This window comes from Macaca nemestrina, chromosome 9 (genome assembly GCF_043159975.1).
Source record: "Macaca nemestrina isolate mMacNem1 chromosome 9, mMacNem.hap1, whole genome shotgun sequence".
Lineage (NCBI taxonomy): Eukaryota > Metazoa > Chordata > Mammalia > Primates > Cercopithecidae > Macaca > Macaca nemestrina.
In genome coordinates, this window is record NC_092133.1 from 51,221,042 (window position 1) to 51,235,383 (window position 14,342).

General features: G+C 33.0%; 1 protein-coding gene across 6 annotated transcripts in view; it reads right to left on the reverse strand.

Annotated features, from left to right (window-relative positions):
- Positions 1-14,342, reverse strand: part of LOC105496640 (protocadherin related 15) — a 1,825,405-nt gene that overhangs the window by 1,354,293 nt on the left and 456,770 nt on the right. For all 6 annotated transcript variants that reach the window (XM_071069550.1, XM_071069551.1, XM_024797557.2 and 3 more), the window contains one exon: positions 11,052-11,127. The gene's annotated coding sequence lies outside the window, so the exon portion shown is untranslated. The remainder of the gene's footprint in view (positions 1-11,051; positions 11,128-14,342) is intronic.

The following is a 14,342-nucleotide window of genomic DNA, read 5'->3' on the forward strand; positions in this document are numbered from 1 at the left end:
CAGGCAGCATTCAGGGATTCCCTCATATAGTGCTATAGACTCTGAGGAATACACATAGTGGATGATTGGATGGAGTCACAAAAGGACAAATAGAGAGAATTGTCATCCTATATAAATATATAAATCAAGTAAGCACATTTAAGAACTGCTAGGATATCATTACTGTTTTCTTTCTCCCTCTAATCAATTCTCTTTACATTAATGTAAATAAATTAGTGTGAGTATCAGTGATAGTTGCTTTTCCTCCTCTAATGACTAGTTTCATTGAAGGTGTGGTTCTCAGATTGCAAGATGAAGTAACTCACACCCTTGAAATACTTAAGAGTTTAATTGAGCTTGTTGTGACATTAACAGTCTCCTGCTATAAACCAACTATTTTCAGTTCTTACAACCATCACAAGGGGACAAGATTGCTCCTGGCAGTACAGAAAGAAGATATGGTATGCCAACCTATAGATGTAGTTAGGTATAATAGTATAGATACCACATTATTCCAAAAAGCATTTTAGGAGGCAAACAATGAAATGGTCCAACATGATAAATGATAAAATGATAAGTAAGTGAGATATTACAGAATATATGTCTAAATGTTAGCAGCAGTTACTCTGGTGCGGTTACTTCGGTGGATTATAATTGCATGTTTTTCTCTCTGTTTACTTTTTTTCTGTTTCAGATATAATTTTATTATTTATGTGTTCTCTGTTTAATCTCCTTTTAGTTATTTTGAAAAGTGTTATTTTGATAAAAATTTAGAAAATTGAAGAGAAGAATGGGTGAAATTTAATGAACACTAAAGTTTCAGGTTCTTGCACAGTTCTAAGACAGTGATCACAGATTTGGCTCTGAGCTTTCTGGCAACCAATGCAATAATAATAATAATAATAATAATCAGTTATATATAATTAATAAAAAATATCATAGGTCAGAAAAAGTAACTACTTCAAGCTTCAGGCCTCATTAAGAGGCAAAGATAAGTAAGTATTTCTTGACAAGGTCTTTAAAAGTTGTTTTCATAATAAATATTTTTAACAATTTCCCTTTGATAGAAACAGAAACATAATTATTGGGGCTTTTTCCTTAAAGAGTTTGTCTACATGAAACTATCCCAAGGATGCCAGAAGTACTCATCAAGTCCCTAAGGAGTGAGCTGACAGTTCAGTGCACACAGTATGTCTACACAAAATAAAGAAGCAATGATCCTTACATAATGTTTTGGAAAACCAGCTTTTAATACATATTTTGCTGTAAAGATCAGCTGTTAATGATTTCCAACAAGGCACTTCAATAGAGATATTTGTCACTAAGGCTCCATTTACATGATTCAGCAGTCAACAAAGCCAGAGCCGTGGCTGAATCATCCTAGAGGAGTTCAAAGACGACCTGCACATGCATAGCAACAACACACGATCACAGGCAACCCACGAAGAGAACAATGTTTTCCAACAAATAAAGGGGTCTATTTCATACCTACAGAGGACCTACACTCCAATCCATTGCACGGACAAATAATTTGTATCTGCAAAATATATGTATGGCTAATGATCCTTCATGTGAGGCTTGAGGCTAAAATATACCAATGAAGCATTCAAGGAATGTTTAACTTTAGGAGGTTTCTATCTTGCTAAAACTTTTGGAAAAGTTAAGAAAATATATAATTTTAGGAAAACCAATGAGATCATTGCCACACAGATACATTAAATAGGCTAGGGAAACAATGGAGGATATTACATGTACTGATGGTTGAGGTCTTTGGTATAGGTAAAGCAACTGTGGCCAGTTTTCCCTAAGGTGGTCTTCTTTTAGGTTGAACAGTATGAATTTGCTGATTTTTGACCAATTGGCACCTCCATGTGGCAGTTTTATGTGTCTTAACCTACAGTTCATGAGAACAAATTTATTTTATTCGCTCATGGGAGAATCTGTCTTTATTCTTTGCATAAGGACTTAGAATCCAGACAATAAATATACCTACATGCACATGTAAAATTGACTCTCTTATAATTTGAAGTAGAAGAGGTTTTAGTTATTCCTACTCTGCATCTTTCTGATTTCAGTAGTTGCAATCTCTAGAGATCGCTGTGATTATGGGTAAGATGATAACGACCTTATTCCAGAGGGGGAGTTTATAACCTAGGCTAAGTCAATAAGCACTACACACAGTCATCTATTGGTTCAGAAATGGGTATATTACAATAGTGGGCTAAACAGAGAGGGGTTGGTGACTGTTGAAAGTGTTATGCATATAAATTTGAAAGTGGAATAGGCTAGACTGAGATTATGAGGGAAGACTGTCTTAAAATGAAGCCATGATCAATGAAGTAAAAGCTGACAGATAGTAATATCGCTAAAATCTTGGATCAGTCCTTGCCTGAAGCCAGGCTGAGAGGAATTCTAGACCTTCAGATTCAGAAGCTAATGAATATGCAGCATTCTGTGTGACAATTTTAGTTATGTTTTTATTACGTTTACAATAAAGTATCTTAACACATATGTGAAGGCAGTCATTATATATATATATATATGTGTGTGTGTATATATATATAAAATCATTAAAAACATATTACCATAAATACATAAACATTGTGCAAATTATTGGCAAATTTAGTATGCTCTATAGCTCCAAAAGAAATGAGATTTAAAATCATACAAATATGTGTGTATGTATATATACATATATATATTTTATAATTATTAAGTTACCACTCTAGAAGTGAAGAAATGCCTGTTTTATACACACACACACACACACACACACACACATATTTGTATGTATACAAATTACATTTCCTCTCTTCTAGAGTGGCAACTTAATAATTATAAAAATGTTATATGCAGCTAGTGGTAATGAGTGCTGGGTTTGGATTTCTGATCTGGTATGTGGATACTCATGCTTTGGGATTCTACTAATGTGTCAGATGTAAACAGATGTGAGACAGAAGTAAAGTGGTAGGTGGGGGTGATGGGGAAGAATATCACTGGCATTCCACAAAGATTTCCAACTCTTCTGTTACCTTGTGAGGGGAAATCTTCATTTTTAATGACCCAAAACTTATTTTAGCCATTGATTATATTCCAAGACAGAAGTGCCTCTACTACCGGTTTCTCTAGTTGTGGTATGAGCCTCAATGTTCAGACAAACTGAATAACTGCTGATTATATCTGACAGGCTTTCAGAGGGTCTGGGGTCAAAAATAAAAGCTTTTGAAGTGACAAATAGATGAAATCATTGAAGAAGTGGTACCTAATAGCATGATTCAATTTGTTCTAAGTTAAAAAAAAAAAAAAGAAAAAGAAAAAGAAAAAAGAGAAAAACAAACTGAGTAACAGAAGCCCAGAAGCCAGAAGCTGTCAGAGGCACTTGATATATTTCTGTGATGGCATTTATAATCTCAAGGGATTGAGCAGGGAGCTTTATGTGGAAATGTGTGTGGGGTGTGTGTGTCAGAAAGAGAGGGAGAGAGGGAGGGAGAAAAGAGAGAGAGAAAAAAACAGAGATCAAGATAGAGAAGTGCTAGAGTGTTTTGCTGTTGATGAAGCAATTTTAAAACTACCACCTCATTTGGGTCTTGCAACAAACCTACACAGTGTGAAGGGCAGTTATTATTATCCTCAAACATGATGAAAGGGAGGCTGATGTCCTTAGTGGCTAAATGACTAGTACAGACAAATAGCTAGTGAATGGTGGACTTGGGATTATATTTTTGATCTTCTGACTACAAAGTCCTTAAAAGTTTTACAACTCTTTCACATTATAATGCACCCAGTCACAAATAAAATTAAATCTAAAAAGCTGCTATTATAGTTTAAATTGAAAAGCTATTGAATATTTTGTTGCATCCTAGACTAATAAATCCAGTTTATCTATCTATATATAGTTAGATATATATCTCTCTCTTCAAATTTCCTTTAGGAGGTACGATTACTATACACACACACACACACACATTATATTATTAGATATTATAAAGATACAATATATCTATATCCATCTATACATACACTATATAAAGACCTATGTTTTATACACACACACACACACGCACAGCACACGCACTCACAACTTGATTTATTAGACTAGGATGTGAAAAAATAAATATAACCTGATAAATTTATTGAGAAAGAAAAGAAAAACAGTATTTTGTAAATGAGTAAAGGTATAGATATATATATATCTTAAAGAGAGATATAAAGATACATCATTATATATCTTTATAAAGATGTATATATTAAAATATAAAATATATCTATATTACCTATAGATATATATTATGTATATCTTTTAAAGATATATAAAGATATATGTATATGTATATATAAAGATATATATGGAGATATATATTACATATATATTATATCTTTGTTTACCCTTTTGCAAAAGACAGTTTTTTTCTCTCTCAATAAAATTATCAGCTTATATTTATAAAGCTGAAAAATAAATATATGGTGTAGTTTGCCTAAAACTGTCTCATGAGCTTCTGAACTTTCTCATAAAATACTTAAACATTTATTTGGACACTTTTAGGCATCTTTAAAGCTACTCCAAATCTACTTCTACCCTTTCAATTCCCACATGAAAGAAAAGAAAGCCAAATAATTGTTTTCTCTGTTTCGCTTGCAGCAAGAAGTGGCCCTGTGATCCAGTTCTGGGTCATAAAATATCAATGTAAAAATTTGTGCTTCTGAGAAAGTTTGGCTTTCTGACAATAAAGAGGAAAACTTTGGTGTAGATTTTACTTTTTTCTTCCTTTAAATTTGAGCACAATGACTAGAGAACGAGCAGTAATCTCTCCACCGAAAGGAAAGTTGAAAGCAATCTGGGAGGCAGCCCTGACGTGTTTGCACTACTGAAAATGTACTAGCAACTGCCATCCTCTGGATTTGTCTTGGTGGGAGGTAGAGGCAGAGGGAAAGGAAGTGTTGTAGGTTTTACTGTTGTTTATATTCATTCACATCTGAAATATCCAAATAATGTTTTTTTTGGTCCCCAAAACTCTCGAAACTACTTAACACATGTGCTATGTCACTACTTAGAACAGACAATATTAACAACATCATCAGGCATTTTAAGTATGCACCATTCTTACCTAAGGGCAAATGGGCACCCCTCAATCAAAGAATAAAAGGGGTCCCTATCATGCTAACATTCTTCAGCACCTTTGCATTTCTGTTGGATCAAGTATATTGTACCTTATAAGCATTTTGTTGATGCAGACTGACTTTTCTAACTAACACTATATGCTCCTGCTAAGTGACTATTTGCTACCATTGCCACCTCCTTTTCTTTATTTATGCTCTTCCATCTAGCAGCAATAGTTTCTCATAATTTTCTTCTCCGCAGTACTTTCTGTTGACATCTAGGAATACTCTTTACAAGCTTATCTACAGCAATATCTCTTATTTAAAGCCTTGCGTGCATTCTCTCTCATTTAAAGCCTTGCCTGGTACTTGTAACCAAAATTACGTTCTTCCTTTTAATCTCCTTGATTAAAAGGAGGAAATTGTTACTGCTCATGTGACATTAATATCACACATTTTATCATATTATTATGTGCAGTAGTCACATTGCTTGTCATTTGCAAAATTATCAATTATCACTCCCAGTAGACCATAGAGCTAGATTTTTGAGGTCAGGAAGAGTATGTGATTCATTTTCCTTAGTCATACAGTATATAGCACAAAGGTGACAGTGGTGGGACATCTATGAGTACCAAGGTTGAAAGAGTTTATTCTCTGCAAAAAGTGATTCCTTTCTTCATGCCCTCCTCTACTCCTACTGATTTCTCAAGAATGAGAGTAAGCAAAGAGGAAGGGCTATCTTATGGATACAGTTTTAGAGAGTTTGATATTTGTGTATAAAATCTAAAACAGAAATTTCCAAATCAGACATTTTTTAAAACCACTCTGCATAATATTGGCGGGGTTGGAAAATTCCAGCACACAGGTCAAATCCAGCCCAGTGGGCTGATTTGATAAAGTTGTATTGGAACCCAGCCACATATTTGTTTCTGTAATATCTAAGTCTGCTTTTGCACTATAAAGGAAGAGTTGAGTAGATGCCAGAGAGACCCACACAGCCTACAAAGCCCAAACTATTTGCCCTCTGGCCTTTTATAGAAAAACTTTGCAAACTGTTATTAGGCAGGTTATAAAACAATGTTAGAAAAACAAATTTTTAGCACTTTTCTTGATGGCAGAACTTCTCTAACCCTTTGATTACTATTACAAATTTTCATATCATTTTCCTGAGCTGTCAAAATTATTCTCACCATAGAAGAATTTTTACTGGACCTTATCTTCTCAGGCCAAGCGATCTGAGGATCGCATTTGGCAAATGCTGCTTTAAAAAAGTGCAAGAAAACAAATTGTCAAAATGAATTGCAGTTTTCCCTTCAAGTGATTGCCTCATCTGTTAATATTTAACCCTGTGAATGTGCGTATTATTCTAGTAATTTTCTGGGACACAATTAAGCCACTTAGAAAACTGCTCTGGCCCATGATAAAAGAAATACTGTAAGCTTCCTTGAGATAAAAAGTTACAGCATACCTTGTGCTATAACCAAGTTAGGTGGTAATTATCTGAGTGATGTGGATAATTAACATCAAAACAGCAGCAAATGTACTTGAGGGAGAATCTATGATGTTGGACTTAAATTATTTAATCTAATTTAAATGGAGTCAGGAACACCAGACTTTAGATACATTAATGTGGATAGATCACACAATTATAAATTCCGTTAGATGTAGAACTTTCCATATTTTCTTATAGTTCTTAAATTACTGCTTTCTTTAACCTCAATGTTTTCCCTTAGAAACTATGGTTGGTCTCATTTATATCCCTTCTAAAATAACTATGTTTCTTTAACTTGAATAAACATAGTGTTGATGTAAAAAGGTACTAAATCAAAATGTATTTTTTTTCCAGAAGTTTTAGAAGTGAACACAAATTATTTAGTGATCAAATTCATTTAACTGAACAGTAGTGAAACCGCCTTTGCAAAAAGGGTGACGGAGAAAATTATGACAGTGAAAGAGATCTGACCTAACCAACTCCATCATGCCTTTAACCTCTAAATTGCCCTTAGTCATTCCTGGGCATGACCAAGCTAACTTTGGGAGAAATTTAGTTTATCTTTTACATGATAATAGCCCTTCCCAGAAACTAAACTGCCTTTGTAAAACTAATGAAAGTCCTCCAGGTTAGGAGGCTGAGATGGGCCTGAATATTCCTAAGACAACTGTCTTGATTGAGACCCCTTTCTGGTAATATAACCTCAGACCACATGTCCTCCTCTTGTCAATGGAGAGGCAGCATGATGCAGTAGAACCTCCTATGGCTGTGAAGTCAGACCCAGGTTTGAGTCTCAGTTCCTCTGCTTAGTATTACACAACTTAGGCTTAAACAATTACCAGTCATTATTCTAGAGGTTACAAGATCTGCAACTTCTCTATTTTTGTAATTAACATCACTACTTTAGAACCTAAGTTTGGCTATTTAAGGTGTCTTTACAGACTTTTGCATTTCTGACAACCTGACGACTCCACCTAGGCCAGGGACTACTCTGTGGCACACTCAGTCCAGGAAGACCCTTTTCCACACCCTATCAACCAATCAGCAATTTTCCTAACCCTCTGCCTGCCAAACTGTCCTTGAAAAACCCTAGCTTCCACATTTTGTGGGAGGCTGATCTGAGTAGTAATAACATTTTAGTCTCCCATTTAGCCACCTCTACATGTGTTAAACTCTATTGCAATTCCCCTATCTTGGTAAATCAGCTACATCTGGGCAAGATGAACCCATTGGGTGGTTAGATAGGTCCATAAGGAATTGTAACTCTGTTGATGCATGTATACTCCAAAGAGACTACTTAGGACTATCTCACAAAGTTATATTCAATATATAAAGACCCACAGCCTCAGATTTATACATCATGAAAACTTACTGATTTTACCAGAGGCTTTCGAACCAAAGAGACTTCATTATGAAGAGGGACTGGGAAAAATAAGGCTAAGACCTACTGGGCTGCATACCCAGGAGATTAGACATTCTTAGTCACAGGATGAGATAGGATGTTAGCTCAAAGTACAGGTCACAAAAACCCTGCTGATACAACAGATTATGGTAATGAAGCTGCCAAAACCTGCCCTAACCAAGATGGTGATGAAAGTGACCTCTGGTCATCCTCAGTACTCATTATTTGCTAATTATAATGCAGTAGCATGCTAAAAGATACTCCCACCAGAGCCATAACAGTTTACGAATGCCATGGCAACATTTGCCATGGTCTAAAACAGCAGAAAGGAACCCTCAATTCCAGGAGTTGCCCACCCCTTTCTTGGAACACTCATGAATAAATCATCTACCCCTTGTTTAGCACATGATCAAGAAATAACTATAAGTATACTCAGTTAAGCAGCCCATGCCACTGCTCTATCTATGGAGTAGCAATTCTTTATTCCTTTATTTTCTTAATAAATTATTTCTTGTACAAGGTTCAAGAACCCTCTCTTGGGGTCTGGAGTGGGACCCCTTTCCGGTAACATAACCCCAGATCAGACGCCTTCCTGTTGTCAATAGTGAGGCAGCATGATGCAGTAGAGTCTACTATGGCTGCGGAGTCGGACCCAAGTTTGAGTCTCAGTCTCTGTTTGGTATTACACAACTTCAGCTTTTACATGAGAAAAAAATCTGACAAATAAAGTTGGAGTACTTGAGTACAGATACTAAAGGAACTTTATCTCGTATTTTGTCAGTCAGTGGTATAACTGGGTTTCTCCTGTTCAACATAAAATTTATTTATTTTTAATATTTTTTGGTCAATGTTTTGTTTCCTTGACCTGTTAAGAGAATTGAGAACATCAGTAATAATACCTATCAATGTAAAATGTTGTTTTGAATAATTTATCTGTTAAATATATTTATGTAATATAATTTTAGTAAGAATTTGAAACAGATACATAAGATATACAAAATGCTATAAGAAAAATATTTAAGTAATACAATTGAAGTAAATAAAAGTAACACCTTAGAAAGGTTAAGTAATTGAAATACATATTGAGGAGATTTCTGCAAAATTACCAAAGTTTTTCATAATTTTCATAATTTGTACTCTTGTTGATTTATTACATAACAACAGTATTTTAGTTGTCAAAGGAGAGAAACAGATTTTCTTTGTACTAATGTCAGGACAAAAATAGAAATCCACAAAATCTCAAAAAGGAAAAACTAAAGATGTCTTATGTTTTTCATGACTACCATTTTACACCTGTGATGAAATTGAATTAAAATGGCCTCATCATTATTGGTCATCATTTGTACACACTCTTACCATGCAAGTGGACTGAAAAGGTGCACATGTAGAATACTTACTCTTCAAGGACTTTATCATACAGAAGGATAGAGAATTGACAACTGTCACATATAAGAGTGTTTGTATTGGAAATTTTGATACTGGTCTATAATTATCTATTTATCTATCTGTCATCTATCTATTTGTGCATATGAAAACATATGAACCGATATGGTATTAATTATTAAATAATAAGCTATTTGTGCTACATTTTTATTTGAATGGCCTGAAAGAATGTTTATCATAAACTCACCTGAACTCTAAATAGCAAGAATCTTGGGGACATGAAAATTGTCTCTTTTCAAGTATTCTTTTCAGGATTTTGTATACTCATCAAACAATGAAATCATAATTTTAAAACAATTTCATGTGATTTTTTGCATGAAAAAATTATGTCTGAGATATATTGTTACATAGGAATTTAAATATGCATATATGAAGAATAAAATTATGGTTGAAAAATATAAAGCCTAAGGCTCAACCTCGTATCCTTTTAAATGTACTGACAGAAATGTTTTAAGTACACAGAGAAGGACCTATAGCACTTTTAAAACTTGAGCATATTATTCAAAATATAATTTATTATTACTAAAAGACAAAGTTATTTCAAATCTTTAGTTAAAAAAGACTCCACAAATCCCCCCACAAAACAGCATTTTATACATTAAAAAGTATAAAATGGTAAAAGTATTTTTATTTTTAGTATTTTAACATATTCAGTAGCAAATACTGTTAAATGCCTACTTTGCCACAGCTTTATGATAAATGCTATTCATATACTCGTGGACAAAAGAGATTTTTTGCATTTTTTCTGGAGCCAGGAGCAAGAGATAAATTAAGCAAGTATGATAAGTAGTCATGTGTTTATATACACACAACATATATGTATATCATAAATTGCAGATTAGTTATATATTTCTTCTTTAATAATATTTGATTTCCTTAAACATGTTCCAGTTCTGAGTTTTCTGTTTATAAATTTTATTCATTACTACCTTGATTTGGTAGACATTATTCTATTTCTGTACCTTTTTCCATAAATTTCTATTTCAGATTTAAATGGATTTAAAATATTATAATACCACTCAAATACAATTCTCCTCACTTTCATTGAAACTATTGTTACCCAAATTTTATTTTAATTTCTATTTTGTTACTCTGATGTTATAAAAGCTATTTCTTCTGCAATTGAAGCACAAGCCTCACTTCAGAAACACATAAAAGAAAATTGATTTTCATCCTGAAAATGTCAAACTTCTGCCTATAATAATCAGCTATGGTTTTCTGAAACAACAAAGTTCAAAAAGAGTCATCGACCTGATGGCCCTTTGACACACAATGATGGATGCAATGTGTCTACTACTTTACTGCCAGAATGTTCTCCAAGAGAATGAAACAATCAATGAAGAATAATAAATCTAAACTGGGTAGAAGGTTTGCTTGTTTTAAACGTATTAAAAGAGAAACAACGGGTATTTCACTTCTCTAGGGAAAGACTTTTATTTACTATTTGATTAACTCTTTTCTCTCCTTCTGGCTTATGTGAATCCAACATAACATATATCTGCTTAAAGACATTTAGCAATGCCTGGAAATTTGACTCCATACACAGTTGTTGAACTTACTGTGAAATATAGATGTAATATACTGTTATTCTTCAAAGGAGAAAGAAAAAATTATAATGGAGGATACCACTTTACTCACCCTAGTGTTGTGTCCTTTTGTCAACCTCTAGGTCTGTCAACTTCAACTGTTTCTAGGGAGTGACGTTTCCATTTTCCTATAGAATAGAGTTATTGATCAATACCACATCAAAATCAAAGTCATTACTCTAGTGCAAAACATAGGAACAATTCATTTTCTTACAGATTATTATATTAAGATTGCTTATGCTTAAAATAAATTCTTGCAAATTCTCAAAAGTGAGTAAAAGATTGCAAGAATCTTAAATATAAATTTGAAAGTAGAAAACTTAAGTCTAATTTAAAACGTAACTCTCAAAATGCACATCTATGTCTCAGGTTATATTGTTTACTCAGGAAGTGAAAAATCACTTTCACCTTCATTTTTTTTTATGAGCAGAATCTGCCATTTCACCAGAGTCCTGACAATGAAGCACTGCATAAATTCTCCTTAAATGACACTTTAAATATATGATGTTTTATGATATGGTGCACATATTCAAGACAAATAAGGACAATTATATAGATTGAAAGTTACTTTTGATTCCTTAGCATTTTTATTTTTATTATTATTTTTTGAGACAGGGTCTTGCCCTGTTGCCCAGATTGGAGTACAGTGGCACAATCACAGCTCACTGTAGTCTCAACCACCCAGGCTCAAGCTCTCCTCCCACCTCGGCCTCTCAAGTAGCTGGGACTACAGGTATGTGCCACCATACTCAGGTAATTTTTATATTTTTTTGTAGAGGTGGAGTTTTGCCATGTTTCCCAGGCTTGTCTCAAACTTCTGGACTCAAATGATTCTCCCACATTGGCCTCCAAAGGTGCTGGACTTACAGGTGTGAGTCACCACACCCAGCAATATAGCACTTTTGGATTTCAAAGTTTTATACTACACCATTATTATTTTATACCAATAATTTTATTATTGTCATAGGGTCACAGTTTTTGTATTTATGCTTTGTCAAAGTAGAAATAAATTAATTTTATGATGATGCAATATAAAGTTGAAATTATAGAAGTTGTTAGAGATTTTAACTACTGGTATCATTTCTACTGTGTTTTGATTTCAAAGTTAGAGAAGATGTCTTAATTATTCACGTCTCTCATGTACATGTCAAGAAATAGGTACAGAAATAGATGGAAATAGCTGTATTTTATTTCAAACACATACACATGTAGAATATATAATTGACAGATGCATTTAATTTATGGTAAACAAAACTATTATTTATTGCAACCAAAGTTTGGTTGTGATCTACTGAATAAGTGGAAATAATTAGACAAAATTGTTATTTTACAGTGGTACTAAAGTGATCTACATTAAATAACATCCTGAAAAAGGAGACACATATTTATAAAAATCTAGAGCACATATATTAAAATGTTAAAATACTTTCTTTTCATAGATATATAAAGATCTCTACATAAAATAAAAATTAAGAAATGCATACAAAGTCAATTTTTATACCACTTTGGGGATTAGTATATATCTATCTTAAAGGAGAAAATGAATAGTACTATATTCAAAATATAAAAACAATAAGCAGCATATTCACCAATTTTTCACAATAAAATTTAAGCTTAATAGCAATATGTAAAACATATCAGCAAAACCTTTCCAGACAAATTATGGATGAGATGTGATGGGATCTTCTAAATATTTGCCACCACCACCCCATCCCTGACTCAAAGCCCAATGTGGCCTTGGTAGCATGTGAGACAATTTTATATAACTCCAAGGTTCCATAGAACAAATTTTGAAAACTCTTGATATAAATCATTTCCAACATGCTTTAATAACAAAAGCTACAAAAATGGATATTGCAAGGACTAAGTAAAATTTTCTCAATTGGTTTAATCAACAATAACAACAATAGGAGGAAAGTTTTTACAGTGGCCTCCTGACTGGACATTAGCTCTGAGTGTAGCATCAAACACCAGAAATGGTCAGATTTTCCCCTAGGGGTTCTGTACATTGGTGAATAGTGCTGAACCTCCAATTAGTCTCATTCTAAGGCATTTTGCACTGTGCTTTGTGTCAATTTAGTAATACAGTGGGTGGCTTATGATTTCTGAGTCATGATTACACATTTCATAAAATATAGCAGAAATTGTAGAAGATTTACAAATTAACACTTAGAGCATGTAACACCTTCAGGTGAGGGGATAAAAGATGAATGAAAGATTATCTTTTATGATTTCAGTACATGTAATTATAATTATATAAAAATTAATTTCATATGATTGCACACACATTTTATCAATATAGTTCCAAAGATCAAATTATTACTTAAATGCTTACTTTTAAAACATTTCTGTTACCCCGGATTTGGGGAGTTAAAAATTAGAGAGTGTAGGATTTCAATTAAATAAATAATTCATGTTTTTAAAGATTGGAAAATAGGATAAAAGCCATATCTTAGAGTACCAACTCTCTGTGATATTTCACTTATTGTGAATCTTAATTTTTAAAAACATATTTTTCTAGATTGATATTTCAACAGTACCCTTCTAGAGTTCTACATAATACCAAAAATAAATATATTTTAACTGCTCTCGACTGCTTCAATATTAGCTAGAATAAATACGAAAAGAGATTCTACTAATTTAAAGCATACAATTCCCCACATATTGCTTTGGAAATGCATTGTATAATGAACCTAAACTAGTATTAAAATGTAGCCATTGCACAGTGTATATATATTTGAAAACGTCGTGTTGTACACAGTAAATACGTACAATTTTATCTGTCGATTAAAAAATCAATTGCTAAAAAAAAATCAATTGCTAAGAAATATATTGTTTGCTTTAAAAAATGTGTTATTCATGATTAATCTCTATGTTGTAGTAATACAGTATTTAACCAACAAGATTCATTATTTAACTACATTTCAACCCTTTAAAGCTGTCACTAAATGTGCAACAGTAGAAAAGTTTATGCTGTGATCTAACTGAACACTATTCCACCTGCAACAAAACCTGAATAATCAATTAAAATTTATTAAGGTAAAAGACTGCAAGTTTTATAAAAGGCAGTTTCAGTCTTCATAACCACTATCCACAAAAGGGCAATACTTTGAATTGTGAAGCAATAATTAAACACTAGAGAACTACAAATTGATACAAATATGAAATTATGTCATATATTGCTATGTAAGTACAAGGGTGGTTATAGGCATTTATATTACTGACTGCCAATTATCAGAGGTAATTATTTAATAAACAAAAAACAAATATGCACCTAGGTGTGAAGTGGAAATAGCAAAAAGTATAATTAATTGAATTTTGATAATGCTTAAGGATTCCAAAA